Here is a 15,255-nt window from a genome sequence, read left to right as displayed (position 1 = left end):
TTGACTTGCAAGATATTTTTATATTTGAAAAACATTAACCCCTAAGGAAAATATTTGCAAAAATATCATACATAACACTTAATCGTGTGTGCTTTTTGATGTACTTTCCATTGTTTGCACTCTCTTTTGGTTCTTTACATAATAGAAGCAGTAAAAATAAATCTAACAGCACTCTAAATCTTATCTAGAATTTGTATGATTTGTTTTCACTTAACCCTTAGGAAGCTTTAACTTTGTTGGATCTCCTTCCCTGCATATCTTTATGTCCTTACTTGGACAGATTAGAAGGAAGCAGCCCTAGGTGGAGCCCCAAATGTTTAAAGTCTTATTTTCTGTGCAGTTCAAATGTGTGCTTAGCACCACTTGGGTGAAGCATTTCCCTCTTCCCCCTCGGTATGGGGGTTTTAGCACACGTCTCACTGGTGGAAAACCCTGTGGAAACTCAAGGTTGTTGCTGACACACCCAGCTGTGTGATCCATTAAAAACAAACCAAGCTAATGTATCTTCTAATAGCATTCTCGTCTCTCTAGAACCTTAGATTGGCTCTCTCACAATTTACATGCCAGCATCTTTCTTCCCTTTTAAAGAATTAGCGTGTTTGTGACACATAATAAAAATGCTCTTCGTGGGTAATCGGTACACATACATATTGCATCCTGACCTTTCTCTTCTCCTCCCCTCCTTCCGGTCTCCTCCCATCCCTGGTCCCCTTTTCCAGTTCACTCATTAGCATAAAATTCCATTGTTAGCTCATGGTTTTAATGTTCATACTCAACAGTTGCTATTAAAATTTTCACTTCGCAATGGCCACTAACGCAGTGTTAAAGCTTCAATCGCAGAGACCACTGTCGCCACTTGACTCGAAGTGGCTCCTGTGGACTCAGATGGGGTGACTGCCTGGCAGTGACCCGAAGCACAGTGGCTTCCCCTTTTGCTTTGTCGCTGGATAAATCTGCTTTCATCCACCTGATCACTCTGTCACGTGAGACTGTTCCCCTTGCTTAGAAACACCCGCATTTCTCCCTAGAATCCGGGGCAGAGCCAGAAGTGGGGAGTGTGGGTACAGAGCAGAGTGTCTAGGCTCCCCTGAGCCTGAGACAGACAAGCAGTGGGCAGTTAGGACAGGGACCTGAGTATACCATGAATATCAGAATACATGGGCAGAGGGTCCTTGAAGTGAGAGAGCCCTGGGCGTGTGGCCCTGCAGGTTCAGTCCCTGGCCGGCATGTCTGCTTGTGTGGCCTGGAGTAAGTTGCCTCTTCTCCGGCCTCATCCTTCTGCATGTGGCCAACAAACAGGTTGGTCTCTATACAGTGGGGCGCACATAGATGCCAGGGTATTAGACCTTTTGTAGATATTTTACCTTTGAAAGAATTGATCTGCACAGTGTCAGGCAGTCACTTTTGTTAGCACAAGTGCTGACAGTGGCTCCTGACCAGTTCACTAGGTTTCAGCACATTGCAAAAGTTTGCAGTTCAGCTGTGCTCCAGCAAAATGTCACATCTGTTTGAACCAAATGAGCCTTCAAAAATGGAGGCGTGGCTTAAAAGTTTCCTGCAAAGAAGTGTATGGGCTAAAGATAGTAGCAATTATGAAGGATGAGAAAACAGCAAGGCAAACTTGGCATGAGGTTTCACGTTTGTAATTCAAGCATTCCTGAAGGCTGAGGCAGGAGGATCACAAGTTCTAGCCCACTTGGGCACCTTAGCAATTTAGTGAGATCCTGTCCCAAAATAGAAAATAAAATAGGGTTGGGGATGTAGCTCAGTTGGAAGGTCCTGGGTTCAATCCCCAGTACTGCAAATAAATTAAACAAGCAAATAAATACATATGCACTTCTTCTTGTTAACAACATAGTCTGTGAGGTGAACCTACTGTGGCTTTGAAAGTTCTTTAGTTCTGACAGTCATTAAAAGGATGCATGAAAATACAGGGAGCTTTGAACTGAAGCTTCAAAAGTACAATATTTGAATCAATACATCTCAAAATGTCATTGCACGGTTTTAAAAAATAATACAGATTCTGTCACTTGACTCTCACTAGAAATAAGATCATGAGCTTGTCGGGGCTTCCGTGTTTTCCATCAGAGGAAAGCTCTGGGTTGTTCTACAACTAGTTAGTGCCAAGCTGCTGCTGATGCAATCATCTCTACATACAGAAAGTCTTGCTTTCACTGACAGCAACCCAGAAACCCTGGTGCCTCTGGCCGGGCTCGGGCTCTGTCCATAGTCTGGTACCAAAGCAGGGGTCCTTGAACTTGCCTGGAGGCTGGCATGTGAGCAGTGGGAGTGAGGAGAAAGGCTCCTTCTCCTGGAGTAGCCTCAGGCAGATACAGGAGCAGAGCCTGAGAGCCGGTCCCAGGGGTCTCGCTGCCCTCTCCAGCCTCCCCTCCTCCCAGGCACACGGACTTGCTCCTCTGCCTTACCACTCCGCCCAGCTCCTGGCTGTGAGAGGGCTGTTTGGTGGGAGTCCTGCTTTCCTCCTGTGCTGTGCCCACCCTTTTCCACCCTCTACACTGCTCCACAGGGGAAATGACGCTGCCTGTCCCCCAGCTCTGATCTGAGTACACACCCAGTCCCTCTCCCCACAGGGTCTTGGGAAGATGTGGAATGGGGCCTACTCATCTGAAGATGGCCTGTGTCCTCCTGTCTATTCCTACTCTGACAAATCGCCAGACAGGTAGAGGGGAAAAAGCACACAGCGTTTGCTCTTTGAAGGTGCTAGAATTTAAATCTGCAGGAGGGTAGGTGACAGGTCCCACTGTCCCACATCAGTGACATTAGACCCAGGCAGGGCTACAAGGTCCTAAGCCCAGGTCTGTCTCTTGCTGTCCAAGTGTCATCCAGCAGCACCTCAGCTGCTCTGAGCCTGTTTGCTCCCTGTAAGTTGGGGACAATGAGACCCATTGCACAGGGAACTGTGAAGACAAAGCCAGAGAAAGTGCATGAGCCATTTAGCCCAGTGCTTGGCATGAGCTGGGCTCAGCAGAACAGCTGCCTTTCCTTATTGCCACATTTCCCTCCGACCCTCTCACAAATGTTAATGCCACCATGGCACGAAGCACCAGGGGAAAAGCAACTTGCCTCTGTAGCCTTTCCTCTAACCTCCCTGTTCTCCGCAGCTCCGACTACAGGTCCTGCAGTGATGCCTCAGGAGACAGAGCCACTTGATGAAATGCTCTGGATCCCAGATGGCTCTGAGAATCTCACAAAAGCCAGACATCCGCTTCCCACGGAGAAAGTCAATACCCCTGTTATTTGCCACCATCCCATTCTCTGTAGAATTTCAGGAGACCCAGAAACTGAATCACACACAGAAGTCCTTTAGCAGAGGCGACGTCAGGACACGGAAGCCTTGGGAGTGGTGTGCAGAGCTGTGCTGTTTCTACCCACAGCCCATCTCCCTGCTGAGACGGTAGGGGTGACCTTCTGGATCCACCACTGAGGGATGCTGCAGGGGGGCAGCAAGCAGCAGCCGAAAAGGGGCTGAAGTACCACGTTCTCCTTCCTTCCTTGACTACACATCCATGGAGGAGAAAACAGAGGTTCTCAGACACAAAGAAAACCCTGTGGCAGGGACACGCACGAACATGGAAACAGAAACTGTGGGGTCTGCTATCACAGTCTGTTTCCATGTCGTGAGTGTGGCAAGCTCCTGCTGGACTTCGCTGACCCCGCCTGCCTCAGCAAGCCAAGCCTGAGGGGCTGTGCTGGAGTATGGAGGCCCTGTGCTTTTCTCTGCAGAGATGGCCTGGATGATGAAACGGTTCTCTAGGACCTGGGGCACTTTGTGGGGCAAGCCTGGGGTCCCCGAGCACCATGAACTGCCTGGAGCTGGGGAGAGCAGGGGCAGTTGCAGGTGCCCTCGAAGGAGCCCTGGACCTGGTTGGCACGGGGCCTCCAGGTCTCCGCTCTGCCGCTGGGAGAGTATCCTGACTTCACACCACAGGCTCTGTGGCCGCCCTGATCTTCTCTCATCTTTGCTGCATCAGGAAAATGTGTAAAAGCATATGCTGTCATAGCCTCACGTCGAAAGTTTCGAGACTATGAAGCATCAGTATACAAAGGATAATATGAAAACCAGTACACTTGCTTTTCTAGTTGGGAGTTTTTCTTCCCCCTGAATAGTGCATTCATAGTCAATGGACACAGTAGTTTATTTCTGTTAGTGTGGCTGGAGAGCTGACTCTATCCTCCAGCCAGATACCTTTTCTGGGTTCAGCCTTGTTTTAGACTAACTAGGAGAATAAGAACTCCGGGTAAAGTGACAGAAGAGCCCCAAATGTGGGTTAGTCTGTTCCATCTGCCTCAGGCATGGATGAGAGGACCCTGCACTCCCCACTTCCTCACTCTACCCTGACAGAAAGGCTTTGCCTGTGTATTAGAGATGTTTCTAAGGCTGCAGGGAATGGCTGGGGCTTCCTGATGCCAATCCAGCCTAGCATGCTCCTGCCCCTGCCCCTGCACACCGTGGCCAGCCCCATGAGGCCTCAGAAAGCCACTCCAAGGGCAGATGCGGTCACTGTGATTGTTTTGCAATCGGGTCTGGGCCTCTTGAACTGTACTTGCAAACTGAAGCAAACAATACACACACATTTGTGAGGGAAGTTGGCAAAGGAAACGCAAGGCTCCTGACAGTAAGCAGGAGAGAGCTGTGGGTACCAGAGAACGCTGAGGCAGAGGATGCACAGAAGGGCAGGGTTAGTGGAGCCTGTGGTAGCGAGCGATGGCCAGCAGGTCTTCCTTCTGCCCTCTGTCCAGCTTGGAAGTAGTCAGAGAGGGGAGAGAGGGTGGGGGTCCCTGTCCCTCCCACACTGTGGAGAGAGCATCAGAGCTGGAATGAGGGTCAAGCTGAACCACGCAGATGCCTCACTAGGTACGGAGGGTGAGTTTGAGAAGTTCCCCAGTCCCTCTGACTACCCCTGCCATTACCTTTACACAAGATCACACCACTTTATGGTGAACTTCAGATTAAACATTTTAATTACCCCTCGGTGAGGCTAATTGTGAGTTTACTGTTCCGTGACCCTCTTTGACCATCGGGAACCACTCAGACTTAGTCTTAAAAGCGGCCATTCATTCGATGCCTTCAGTCCACCCATGAGGTGGCCCAGATGCCGCGAAACGCTCAGTCCAGCTGGCAGACCAGAGCCTCAGTCGGCAAGGCCACCTCTCTGGCAGAGTGGGTCGGTGGCAGCAGACCTCCTGCAGTCCAGGTCCCATTTGAGATCTCCAGGGAGCAAAATAGGTCAAGAGTCACTCTGCAACTATGCCCCAACTCTCCTGTCATTTCTGAGAAATTATGTAGGTTAGACTGGTAAACAAACTCGGCTGTCCAGCACTGCCTGCCTAGGTTTTGTAATCACTCTACCCTTTGGCTTTTGATAGGAAATGCTGCAGTTAGGGTTATAGGAAGGAAGAGAATGACAGAATGGGGCATGGGGGCAAATGAGGTAAACATATTGAGCTCTAAGTATATTCTGGATTTGTGCTGTGAACTTTACCCATTATTATCCCCATTTTATAGATTAGGTAGATTGAGGTTTAGAGAGAGGTTAAGTAATTTGTCCAAAGTCTTACAACTAATAAGAAGATTCAGGATTCAAACTTGGGGCTTCTGGATTTCAGCCTGTTTGTCTCTTCCAGGCTCACAAGGAAAAGGCATGGGAAAAAGCCAGGCTCCCAGGAAGTTTCTATATGGTAGAGTCTCTTCTATGGTAATGTTTGCACAACTGGCCTTGTTGGGGTTTTCAGCACCCCAGTGGAAGAGAACGTGAGGAACGGGGGAGGGACATTCCCAGTCTTGGTCAGCACTTGGGCTATTTGCCCATTTTTAACTGCAGTTTGGAGACTGGGGTTCTCCTAACAGGTATGGCCCGAAGTTGCTGGTGCTTTGTTTTTGTGCTGACGAAAGGATTTCAAGCTCAGATGCACTTAGGTGTTTGTCCGTCTAACATGCAGAGACGCCTCTGTCAGTGATGGAGCTCGAGAGTGGGACCCAGTGAGCACAGCTCGATTCAGAGATCCGCCACCTAATTCCAACAAAGGCTTCTGTAGGTGATCTAGGGCACTTTCTGTGATCCTTTTCCCTTCTTGCTTCTGAGATATATTACTTTACCAACAGGGAACTATGATGTAGAAATGAGGAGGAGATGGAAAAAGTTGTGCTGCTTAGAATTTGTGCTAATTTTTTGTGAAGTGTATGGAAGCCAAAGACTAACAACAGACCTGGCTCTCTTTGCAAATATCTCTTCTCCTTAGTATTCCACTTCCTTGGTACTAACTTAGGCTCGTGATGTGCTATGGTTTAGATCTAAAATATCCCCAGAGGCTCAGGCACTGTATGGGAAGGTGATAGGCCGTGGGGGTGTTTGCAGCTCAATGTGCTGTTGGGAGACGAGGTCTTGCTGGAGGCAGTCACTTGGGTGCGGCCTGGAGAGCTGCGTTCTTGTCCACAGCTCCTCCCTCTTCTCTGTGCTTCCTGGCTGCCTTGGGGTGAGCAGTGTTCCTCCACTAGGCCATTCTGCCTTGGAGCCAACCAGCCATGGACTAAATCTCTGAAAGCTGTTAGCTACAATAAGGCTTTCTTCATTAAACTGTGGGTATCAGGTATTTTGCTCCAGTGACAAGGAAGTGACTAACTTATAATGTAAGGGCCAACCGTCCACTTAAAAGTCCATCCCAGGGCCCTCGGCTTAACCTCAGAACCAACTGCCAGGTGCTGCTTGCCTGCCCCAACGGAATTAACAGAAGCTACCAACAGCCCCTTCTAACCTCCCGGGACAGAGAATAATCATTAACAGACACATGCTGCCCTTTCTTCTGAAGTAGCCTCCCTGCTACCTTGGGGTAAGGAAGTCCAAGCATCCATCAGAGTAGAAGCCCGGGCTGTTTATACATTCCCATCAGGAAGCCTCTGCTTTTCAACCCAGGTGTCTGAACTGACTCTTTGAAGACCAGCTGTCAGGAGCAGGCAGAAGCCAAGAGGGTGGGCAAGGAAATTATAGTATTTTGGAAGGTTAGCAGCATCCTGATGGGTGCTGTGACTTTGGGCTGGAAGTGGCAGAAGCAGGTTTAAATGGAGTAAATGTGTTTATTAGGCAGACCTGCTAGTCCTGTCCTCCCATCTGCAGGCAGATGGAGAGGGTATGGAAGGCATTACTCACTGCACAGGCTTAGGGACCTTGTGTCCATTTTGGAAGATAGTGAAGGGTGCAAGTCTGGGGAAATGTGTACAGAAATAGTGAGATTAGCAGAAGAAAAGCCCTAGGATAAGAACCATTTAGGAGAATAAAGCCATAAATCCAAATCCTGGGCAGCTCTGGAAGGGAGAATTCATGTCTGCAACAATGACGCTACCCCAAGAATTTCTTTCTAGTTGCTGGCTCTAGGCTGAAGAGTATGAGTGCTGGGGAATGCCTGCACATATACATGAGCTTGTGAACCCATTTGTCCTGGGCTTTTGGAAGATTTTCTCTGGCCATGGATGATCAGGTAGATTAAAATATCAAGGAAGATTATAGTAGCCTTTTCTCCACAGTGCCAAGAAGTTAGAAGTCCATAGCATTCTGGTGGAGGGTTCCTGCAGCACTGAAGGAAAACACAGGTCTTTAATGTCCCTCTGCTCTGCCAGGTGGTGTGTTCTGGGACAAGCCACTTAACCTTTCAGCACCTGTATCATAGGACTCATCCTAGTGGTTACAGGAAAACCAGCCAGGAACAAGATATGCACATTGCAAAGAGCTGCTGTCACCTCGTAATGGTGATGATTTTTTTTTTTATCCCCAGGATGACCAGTTTTGCACATTCTTGTGTAGAGAAATTGTAGGCACAAAATAATCCTTCCATTTCTGGGGTTCTCCTAGAGGTTACTGGGGATTGACCAGCCTGATCTTAACATAGCTAGACCTGTGGGGCTGAGGAGGCCTCTCTGAGCAGCCCCAAAATTCTCAGTTATGAATGACTGGAATGAATAAGGGAGAAGGGATCTGTCACAACTTTGGGGAGCAGTATGAACGGAGAGTTATTTTTGTGCAGGAACACAAAGCAAATAGCATTAGCAGGGAAAGATGTACAGCACATCTCACTTATTTAAAGCATTAACTGAAAGGAACAAAATTATATAAGCAAAGAAGGTTGTTTGTTTGTTTGTTTATCTACCCAGCCAAAAATCCTGGTTACAAAATGCACATAAACCATGAGGATATACTTGATGCCTTTCTTTCTTAATGTGATGTGTTTCTTGTTCTTTAATGTGTTTAAGGAAAATCCCAAAAGCAGTGTCACACCTTCATCAACTTGCTGTCTCATTTGTGCTCAGCTGAGAACATCCCAAGATACCATTTATTCTCTTTTCTGTAGTAGTTGATTTTTTTCCCTGGCATGGAATAGGATAGGGTGAGTGTAATTTTTCCATGCATACATTTGTTCATTTGCTCATTATTTATTCAGAGATACCATGTGCTGAGCTCTTCTAGGTGGGGACAACAAAAATAAACCAAAGAGACTCTGTCTTTAAGGGCAGAGAAGGCATACACCCTAGTGTGTATTTGGGTAGGCAGGGATTTGTCAAGAGGGAGATAACAGCTTTGGGGGCCAGAAAGAAGACCAGTTATTCTAGGAAATCTGCTCTTCTGGGCTTAGTTGGATGCTTGCAAAGGAAATAATGGGCAGTGCTAGTAGAGGGGCAGTAACACCACATCACAGGTGGCCTCCATGATGGGCTAAGGACCTGTGATTCTATTCTGAAGTACAGGGGCAGAAAGCTTTTGGGTGGAGAATAGTGTGAGGGGCTATTGACAGATCCTGCAATTTGGCATCTCATAGTTGAGAATGAACTTGGAAGAAAACTCAACAAGTGGATTTAAGGATGCCTCAAGGATTCCAAACAGAAATGGCAGTTTTGGCTTGCCCTCCTGGTGATGTGTGTTGCTCCCTGCACTCACTCCATTTAGCATGAACAGCTATGCACCCGAGAGGAGGCTCAGACCCTTGAGAAATTTGGATCCTTGTAACTAAGATGCCCAGAAAGAAATCTTACATTGTCCAGGCCAAAGGAAGGATGTTGAAACAGAAAACTACAATATGCTCTTGTACCAAGGATGAACATCTGCTGTCAGGGATGGGTGGGTTGTTGGGCTGCACCAAGCTTTGGCAATTGTAGCCCAAGTTTGCTGTATGACTTGAACAATTCATTTTTCTTCTGTGAGCTGGAGTCTCCTTATCTATAAACTGAGGAGTTACGTTGGCTGGTGTCTACAGGTGCCTCCAGATATGACTTCCAGGCCTGAGTGAGATTGCTAGATGCTCTATCAGGGCTGGTCTGTGTTCCCCATTCCTCCTCCCTTCTCTGACAGTGAGAGAGACAATATATCACACTTCTCTTTTGCTCAGAGCCTTGACCAGATCTGCCACCCAAATTCCGGCCTGGCCCTGCTGTGGACTACCAGATAGAATTAGAGCAAGTCACACTCTGAGCCTCCGTTTCCTTTTATAAAAAAATAAACAACACGTGAATGTGTCAATCCCCTCCAGCCAGAAGCCCTGCTTTTGGCCAAGGGAGTCAAAGTTGGGACATGGCTCTTTGGTGGTCTACCCATGGCCACTGCTACAACTGTGCTGATCAGAAGTATTTGGTGTGGAGCTGGGCCACACCGTGTGGAGCTTCCATGGCTCTCTTGTGGCAGGGGAGATGTTAACTTACCTGGCATGAGAATGGCTGTGCCGTGGTCTTTTAAGACCTCAGAAGGCTTCTATCAACCAGCTGCAACACAGGCAATTATCAGAATTGAAGGGAGGAAAGGCTCTCTGGTCCCTGTAACAAGAGACCCAGATTATCAAACTTGGATGAAAACATCTCTCAGAGCCCACCTGGATCTGCTTCGGAGGGCCAGGTGGCTTTTGCTTTTATTGATTCACACATGTGCCCTGTGATACTGACAAGCAGACAGCAAGAAATGCTTGCTGTAACAGAATTTTATGTTTAAGGATGAGGAGAAATCATGCCCTGTGTGGTCATCCATGATTGGCCGACTGGCTAATAAAGTGGAAACTGATTTGCTGGGTCCCTCCGACAGCGGTTGTGTTATTTATGCTGTTAGCTGGGCTACGTTTTTCACCTGTGTTAATGCCTGTGTGGAAATCATAGCTTTCAGATTAAGCATGAAGGAGTCCCCCAAGTACAGTACTCTGAGTTGCCTTTTCTGGAGGTGTCCGAATCTTCTTTTGGGGGACGCTCCATCCGGCAGAGGGGAAATAATCAGAAGCATCTGAGGGTCTCTGACAATTACCCTGAACATACAGAGTGAGTTCTTAGCATGGTTGGAAGAATTACTAATGTTAGAATAAGAAAAGGTGGGGGCTTTTACAAGGATTGAAGACAGGGGAAAGGGTCTCTGTCAGTGTAGATAACTCAGGAATGCACTTTCTTGAAAACTCAGTTCCTGGTTAATCTTCTGGGAACACCTGCCTTGTACCTAAATCAAAGATGCAAGCTTGACCAGGTTATTTACTTAGGCCTCATGGAAGGCCCCCTTCTCACCGGGAGAAAGGTCTCTCTTTATATTTTCTCTGGCTCACTGTGCTGTCTTGTGACTACTCAGCACCTGCTGGCCAGGCTGGCTTTCACAGGGGCCTTTTAGCCCTTTCACTGCCAGGGAACTGTTACCACACCAACTGTGCTCTTCCCCAGCTTCTGGCTCTCCAGTTGCTGGCCATCCCGCTTCCAGCTATGGTGGGGCTCTCCTGACTCTAGAGTCTTTTCCCTGATCTGTTACAACTGTTAACCTGGGTGAATGCCTTGGAGCTCACAAGAATGCTCTTCCTGTGGCCCACCATGATGGAATCCCCATCTTGACCATTTTCACCCCAACCTTGCCATGTAAAGACAAGCCTGGAGGGACCACTCCCAGTCTGGGCTTCCACTTGGCAGGTCCAGTGAAGAAATGGTGAAGGGAGATCAGTCACAATGAGTGGGAGTCAGGGAAGCAGAAGGGCTGACTGTGTCTCCATGGAAAAGCATGGCGGAGTAGGGGTCTGCTGTCCCCATTACGCTTCGAGGGACTGGTGGACAGCCTTTGCCTGGGGCCTGCCCAGCTGGGCAGCAAAGAGAAGGGCAGATCCCAGAGTGCTAGGGGTGTAGTGAGTTGGGGTCCCTGTCACCCTCCCCCTGAAGGCCCTGACCCGTGAAAGGGCCCTGCCTCATTGTACTTCCTCCACCTTGCTGGCAGCCATGGAGGGGCCAGAGCGCTCTGAGAAGATGTATTGTATGGACAGGGGCCCCCAAACTGTAGATCCTGAGGGCAGATTGGCCTCCAGAGCCCGAGGAGGACCTGGCTGTGCAGCTGCTGAGAGTGTTCTGGCCTCCCCATGGCTGCCAGCAAGGTGGAGCCCATCCCTCCATCACCCAGCCAGGCTCTAGTGACCAGGGCAATAGCACTCCAGGACCTGCACTTCAGTTTTTTTGGTAGCTTTGGCACCTCTGCTCATGCTGCCTTCCACTCATACTCACCAGCAGCCTTTGCTCTCACACAAACTTCTCGAGAGGATTCAATGAGATTCATGACACCATGGCCATGTCAGTGGTCGTTTGCCTGCTGGTCCTCTATCCCTGGCTCAGTGTCCACCAGTTCAAGAGCATGATGGAATCCGGCAGCCGCCTGTGTGGGTGGGACTGGCTGGCAATGGTGATAAAGGTCAGTGGGCGTTGAGGCAGAACAAAGGCACAGCAAGTGTCCCAAGATGCAGCCCACCTGAATCTTTATCCCAGCAATGAAAGAAGTAGAACATTCTTGGAGATGCTTTGAAAAGGTCCAGAAGGCCTCTGCAGGGTGCTGAGTACAGGGAGCCCCTAGGACTGTTCTTTAGGTCACAGCCAGTAGGTAGATGAGAAAAGGGTTGTACCCCACCCTTTCTGTGCTTCTATAAAGGAGAACAAGAGAAGGAGATAGGCAAAGTTCGTGGGGTCCTTCCAGCTGTAGAAGGCAATCTGAAGATTGCATAAGAATGAGTCCCATTGCAACCCATCTGCCTAATGCCTCAGCTCATCTGAACCTTTTCCTGTTTATGCTAAATATAGTCATTCTACAGCTCGAAGCAGCATGGGGAGTCTAGTAAATGCTTCCATGGTGGATGGATGGCATTGTGAGTACACCCTCAGTCCTTCAAGTTAGGTGGAGCCCGAGAGGCCATGATGCTTGGCTTTGGTAGTAGAGAGGGCTGGCTTGAGTCTCGGCCCTGCTACTTGCAAGCTATGTGACACAGAGAAAGGTTGCTCGACTTCTCTGAGCCTCCTTTCTGAGACTAAGGTGAAAATAATGCCCGCTTCACATTTTGTTGGCACCTGCAATTGACTCTGAATTTCCCTCCCTGGGGCCCGGCACAGTGATAGCTGTCATCGCTGAGTCAGCTGGGGGGGTACATGAGGGCAGGAACTGCTCATGCCCTACCTGTGGAAGTGGGTGCACGGGCAGAGGACAGGCAACACTGCACTGTGGCTGTAGAGAGGGAAGGAAAGGACAGGCTTCCTCCCCACAACTGCCTGTCTGTTCATCACAGCCCAGGGACATCAGGGGCTCAATGTTCAGATTGAAGCACTGAGTACAACTGGGGTGAAACTGGACAGTCAGGCCGGGATGGGTCAGGGGAGCCAAGAGCTAGCAGGATCCAAGAGCAAGAAGTGGGAGTGAGAAGGGGCCACTGCAGAGCCGCTGGAGAAAGAAGCCAAGGCGAGGGGCCGGGGGTGACTATACCCTGGTGGCCCTGACCACATCTGTCTTTAAGATGCAGCTCTGGAGACCACAGCGTGCAGCCTGCAGCCAAGTAGGCTCCGCACTGAGTCAGCGAAGCTGTTGGCAGGGGATCTGGGAGTAGTAAGGCCAAGGGTGCCCAGAGTAGCTCCTGCATGGCTCCTGTCTAATGTCACTGTCTCATGCTGCAGGCTGTGGTCCCAGGACTCCCCAGCTCTGGGGCAGTCGCCCTCTTTCCTGAGGAATGCTGTGCTGAGCCTCTTCTGTCCCTGTTGCCTGTCCTATGTGCTCTGCTTAGTCACCTTGAGGTTGGTCTGTGGTGTAGGGTATCCCTTCCCACGGCCACACAGGACTCCTGACTCCTCTTCCTCTGAGCTGTGTTGGCAGCACCTGGGCACCCAACCTAGTCCTGTGCCGCCTCTGCTCAGGAGGCTGCTGACCGTTCTTCATCCCCAGGGTTGCCTGAAAGTCTTTCTTTAGTGCCCGGCCAGCTCCACATCCTCCTCCCTCTCGTACTGATGGCAACACCCACGGTCTCCTCAGCCTACTTCCTACCACGTCCCCAGCTGCAGCTCCCAGCAACCTCTCCCTCCGCTCAAAGCCGAGCCCCCAGGGGCAGAGCTCTCTCGCTTGCTCACCTGGTCCTCCTGGCCTCTTCTCCCATGTGGGCTATAGGGAAGAAAGCCCGCCCTCCCCGGGAGCCCGGGCCCCTGCCTTGTCCATTCATATCTGAAATATTCATCTCACTGCCAGCTCTTTCCTCTTGACATCTCTCTCACCAGAAATTTCTGTCTCCCACTCAGTCCCTATGAAACTGTGGCCAGTCATTGCTTCTCTTTGCAGTAAGAGTGCCTGAATGTCTTCCTATCTCTGTGATGCCCCTCTTTTCACTTCCCTTCTTCCCTCAGGATTGCTCTTTAAACGAGCAGGGCCTAACCATGCTGCCCTTGGGATCTGACCCACGGACCCTACTTCTCAGACCTCACAGCACCCGGAAGGCTTCTCTGGGGAGCCCCATTGCCTGCTCAACCCTCGAGGCAATTTCCTGGCACAACTCCCCTGGCAGTGCTGCCCTGGGTTCCCTGGTGCCCCTCTGGCAGGCCTGGCCCAGTGTACTCCTTCCCAGCGCCCCCTCTCTCTGTCCACCCCACTGCAGGCTGGAGCTTTCTGGCCTTGGGGGACTCATTCTGCCATCCCAAGCCCCACCTTCTCCTTGGATGGGGACCGGGGAGCTGGCTCCCTTCCAAGCTTCAATGGAATCTGGAGGCCCAGGTGGTGATCTTGAGAGCCAGGTCTGTTCATGGCACCTGGGGAGCCAGCCTCAGCCACCCCACAGCAGAACCCCTCCCCTGACCTCCAAATCTGTCTTCTTTATTTTCTGTCTTGTACCCACCTCATTGGCCAAATCGACTGATACAGAGAACCCAACACTTGGTTGACTTGGCTGGGTGTTTCTGGCTCCTCCTCCCTTCTTGGGTGGCTGCTTCTCCTGTGTGCCCATCTCCAGCCTGTCACCGGTCCCTCTAATGTCCCCTTCTTGCTGTCTGTGGAGCTCTGCCTCTCTCGCATCAGCTTGTCTGCTGCCTGGGTAGCTGTCAGATCGTGAGTCTAAGAACACAGGTCTGCTCCTTCTTTGCTGCACAACCTTAGGGCTCCGCAGATGCCTTCAGAAGAAAGCACCAGCTCCTTGGCGGGATGGCTGTGGTCCTTCCTATCACCCGGGGCTCCCACATGAGGAGTGCAGTGCCTGCAGCAGCCGCTCACCCCCCCACATCTCTGTGTTCTCATGTGCATGATGAGGACGACATGCCTGCCTCCCTGGCTGCCTGCTGTGCACCATCGGGCCTCTCTCAGGGGCAGGTCCTCCCCAGGAGCAGGTGCACTTTGACCCGCATCAGCCCTCACGGTCTGCAGCCCCACCCAATTGCCACGCTGGCAACTTCCTCCTGTCTGCAGGACTGGATCCTCTTCAGCCTCCTGTGCCCTCTCTCCACGTTCTGCTGTTTTGCTCTGCACCTGCCCCACCTGGCCACCAGCTCCTTCTACCTGGGCTCACCCGCTCCCGGGACAGCCGCCAGAGGGAAAATCTAAGAATGAAGACCCGCACCCGCTTTCCCTGTGCGCAGTAGAATATCTTTAGGAATCACAGGCTGGAGCTTTCTCCTAAGCACTACAAGGCTGGTTGCTGCTTCTACATGGTCCACGGCCATCTTTCACAGCCCTGTAATCCCTTGGTGTTCTTTTCCTTGCAAGGACTCTGGGGGAAGGGTCATGACTTGTTTATGCCTTTAGAGCCTAGCATGGCACCTCAGATAGACACGTGCTGCGTGAGCCAGCACAAGCGAGGCATTCTCTCCAGCTGGCATTCAGATTATTTCTGATGATGCGTCTTTCCTGCTTTGCTCCTTCCAGGGGCCAGAATCGTCCGGTTGCCAAGGCCCCTGGCAGCTGCATGCCCTGTGGAGCTGGGACTCATATTTTATCACTGACTGCCAAATTAACACAGAGC

General features: G+C 50.4%; 2 long non-coding RNA genes across 3 annotated transcripts in view; one reads left to right on the top strand and one right to left on the bottom strand.

Moving 5' to 3' along the window:
• The window catches only part of LOC104853566, a 30,888-nt gene extending 15,836 nt beyond the window's left edge, over positions 1 to 15,052 (bottom strand). Inside the window, exons 1-2 of one of the 2 annotated variants that reach the window (XR_004517938.1) lie at positions 11,510 to 15,052; positions 9,704 to 9,814 (exon numbers count right to left, since the gene is read on the bottom strand). This is a non-coding gene — a long non-coding RNA (uncharacterized LOC104853566). Of the gene's footprint in view, positions 1 to 9,703 lie in introns of both variants that reach the window. The other variant, XR_777821.2, reaches the window with a different exon arrangement.
• Positions 6,155 to 9,427, top strand: LOC104853565. Its single transcript, XR_777820.3, has 3 exons — positions 6,155 to 6,849; positions 7,379 to 7,494; positions 9,394 to 9,427. It is a non-coding gene; the product is annotated as an uncharacterized LOC104853565 (long non-coding RNA).
• Positions 15,053 to 15,255: the final 203 nt, after the last annotated feature.

Source organism: Fukomys damarensis, unplaced genomic scaffold, assembly GCF_012274545.1.
Source record: "Fukomys damarensis isolate Sample0158 unplaced genomic scaffold, DMR_v1.0_HiC HiC_scaffold_19, whole genome shotgun sequence".
Lineage (NCBI taxonomy): Eukaryota > Metazoa > Chordata > Mammalia > Rodentia > Bathyergidae > Fukomys > Fukomys damarensis.
This window is presented reverse-complemented; position numbering and strand designations above follow the sequence as displayed.